The sequence below is a fragment of the Morus notabilis genome, unplaced genomic scaffold (genome assembly GCF_000414095.1).
Source record: "Morus notabilis unplaced genomic scaffold, ASM41409v2 Scaffold133, whole genome shotgun sequence".
NCBI classification, from domain to species: Eukaryota; Viridiplantae; Streptophyta; class Magnoliopsida; order Rosales; family Moraceae; genus Morus; species Morus notabilis.
Genome location: NW_010363211.1, coordinates 17,501 through 21,179, shown reverse-complemented (window position 1 = coordinate 21,179; position 3,679 = coordinate 17,501).

Genomic DNA, 3,679 nt, shown 5'->3' with positions numbered 1-3,679 from the left:
ATAAATCTTATGTACTTTTTTCTTATTTCTGTTATGCTTTCATATTATATATATATATATTTTTAGTTTTACACGTCATTCATTTTGTCATTTTAAATTTTAAATTTTAAATTTTTATAGTTAAAAACTTTTAAAAAAATATCATATTTAATTTTTTTCGTTACAGTTAAAAATTCTTAAAAAATATTACATCTCAACTCAAATTAAAAATTTAAATTCACGAGAAGAATGAGGCCTACAATATTACGAGTTTTATGTAGAGTACAAAAAATTTCCGACCCATGGAGTTCTATTTTAAATGTCATTTTGAAATCATGTTTTGTTAATTTTACATACTTTTTAAAAAAAAAATTAAATTAGGTGGAATATGTCCTACCATGCTCCTATGAATATATCTATTTCATTCAAGGATATGCGCAAAAAATACTCTCTTTTTTTGGGACAAAAAAATACTATTTTTAAAGCATATGTTTACTAATTTAAAAAATGTATATTTCTCGAAAAGAAGATAAATCACAATAAAAGTGGGTTTTTCCACCTTCTAATTTAGTATGTATGTCCAATATGTAAGAGTTGTCTCTTTACGGTATTGGCAATTTTGGTTTTTTAATCTTAATCGATGAGAGTATTCCATTAATTATAGAGGTATTGTTAAAAAAAATCATATTTGTGTTTAATTATTGGTGCACTTTTTCAAATTTTCACTTTGGAATCCGGTGCACATTTGACTTTTTGTGCGTCTCATTCGAACTTATTAGTGGTACCGGTCATGGTTGAGATTATGTTTCTATATATTGCAAGGTCAATTGAGTCTGTGTTAGTATTTGTACTTTCTTTTTTAGTTTGAAATACAATTTTACTTTTAAAAAAAATAAATCACTAATAAACAATAATAAATTAGTGGTTTTTTTTCCTCTCTTTTTCTATTTTTTCATTGTTGACCATACCTCATTTCCGTTGTCACTAGAGCTGTCATGCCGTAAATCTCCTCCGCAAGATGAGATCTTTTCAAGTGGAAGAAAATCGGAGAAGAGAGATGGAAAATGATAAATGAAATACGTCATTTTTTATAAATAAATAAAAAAAGAGTGGAAATATTTTTTTTATTAGGTGAACAAAACCAGCCACCTCCCTTTTATTTTTCTTTTCTGCTGGAATCCTATCCTTCTCAGCAAATTGGTGTTTGTTTTTTTTTTTTTTTTTTTTTTTTTTTTTTTGTTAGTTATTAGGCTCACTTTTTTCTGTGTTTCTCTTTCACATTTATTTCGACCCAGGGAGGCAAATTCTTCGAACCACAAATTGCCACGTGGCCATTTCTGATTGGCTCTCCGTTGAGGCTCTGTTCTGTCGCGGACTCGTGGTCCAACGGCCCTTTAGCCTTTTGGGCCCCCACACACACTTTGTTAGCCCACAATGATGGCGAGGCCAGCGGTGTCCGTGGATTTGATAATTGTTTATTACATTAATTTATTCTGGGTATGAAATCATCACTTTTGTGTGGGTTGTTGTTGGTGGCGGCCAGCCTAGCAGAACCTTGGAATATTCTGAATTCTTGAGGACTTTGTTTTTTAAATCGTGTGATGACTTACACGTGTACGCTTTCAGTAAATTGTGGTGCGAATTTACAAGATCCTGGTATGAGAATTTCTGATAATTACGTAAAGTTTTGTTATATTCCTTTGAAGAGAATGTTTGTCCGTGTCACAATCAAAAACCATCTTTATCCTTTCGACTCGAGTACTGTAGTTCTTTTTTCTTATTTTTATTTTTTTTAAGGATGATAATTAGGTGATGTTTGGTAGAGGGATTCGTTTCCTGATTCGAATCATGATTAATGATTCGTTACAGTATTTTCTCTCATAAAAAATACACGTAAATCAAAAATAGTTTTAATCACATAATTCTAATCCATGAACTAAACAGACTCTTACATTCAGACACGAAAGATCTTAACATACTTATATTATGTTTGTTTCACTTATTTTGAGATAAAAATTTAAATTAAAAAGTGAAAATATTGTAATAAAAATTTAAATTATTATTCGAGTCAGTGAAAATAGCAAGGAGTTATAGTACTCAAACCCCCCACCACAACAACTTATAACTTTTTTCCTCTGATTTTAGTAATTATTATAAATATGAATGTAATTTCAATCTTTATCATAGAATGCACAATGACAACTCATGGCAATAAAGGGAGAATGTAGTAAATAGTATATTTATGAAATTAAATTATTTTAAAACTCTTAAAAGTTAATGTTTCGTTTATAATTAGTAATTACGTACATTTTTTTTTACTCTTGAAAGTAATTACGTACATTGAGTTTTAAGTTATAAGTTTTTACAGTTATAAATTTTTAAAAAAATGTCACGTCTAATTTTTTATGTTACAGTTAAAAATTCTCAAGAAATATTACATTTTAATTCGAATTGAAAACTTAAATCTGTGAAGTGAATTATACCAGTATTTCCTAACTTTTATTTAATATACTAAATCTTCTTCCAGAAACTAAATAATGTCACCCACAAATTATGCAACCAATATTTTCTTTGTGTATGCTATTTTTATTTCTGTTTTTGCTAGAGATAAATTTCATCTCTACGTGTCAACTCGGATCCGCTCTGGCCAACAAAACGAGCCAACACCCGTATGGCACAACACCAATCAAGCGTCCATAAGAAGATATTTCGATTACTAGAGCTAGAAAATGACCAAAACCATGTATTGACAATTGACCCAAAACGGTTGCAGCTTCCCGAATTGAGAAGTTGAGTTGATCGCTCCCCAGAATATTTCTAAGAATATTTCGTCAAAATCTCCCCTTTTAGGGAAATTTTTAAAAATATCCCGTAAAATGGAACCATTTTTTTATTTATACTCCTTAACATTAACCAATGTTTTTCTATTTTTTAGATTATGATTAATTAAGGGATAGAGTTTTTCAAAAAGAATATTTTTAACTACTCACGTACTTAAAAAGGTAGAATCAAGCAGCGTGTTTAGAATTGAGTCCAAAAACGTTTTTCACGTTTTTCGAAAAATGAAAAATGAAAATGAGGAGAAGATAGTGTTTGGAGCAACCAAAGACAAAAAAAGGGAAATTAAAACATTTTTTTAGTTTCATGTAAAATGGGAAACAACTTTTAGTCATTTTTCATTTCTTATTTTCATTTTCTCATCTCTCAAACAGAGAGAGAGATATACATATATACATACATAATTATTCTATTAATGAGTTATTTCATATAAGAAAGAAATATTTTCATTTTCTTATTTAATATATTATTTAAAATACTATTAGATGTTTTCAAAAATGTATAACAAAATGGAGTTTCAGTTTTTTCTTATACTGAAAATAATCTCTTGATAAAACTACTAAACGTCTTTTCAAAAATGATTTTTGTCTGAGATTGAAAACGCTTTCATTTCTATTTTCATACAAAAAATAGAATCATTTTGGTACGACTTCCAAACGCGTCGTAAAATTTTATCTTTATTTATCCGCTCGTATGCTAAGTGTTTTTATTTTATGTAATTTTTTTATTTGACTTATATTAGAACGCTCAATGCAAGTTAATCCTAGGCAATAGATCCAACATCGAAAACCATAATTGGTAATTAACCTTAATACAAATTTATCGCATATGGTAGTTATATTATTATGAAACCATATGAACC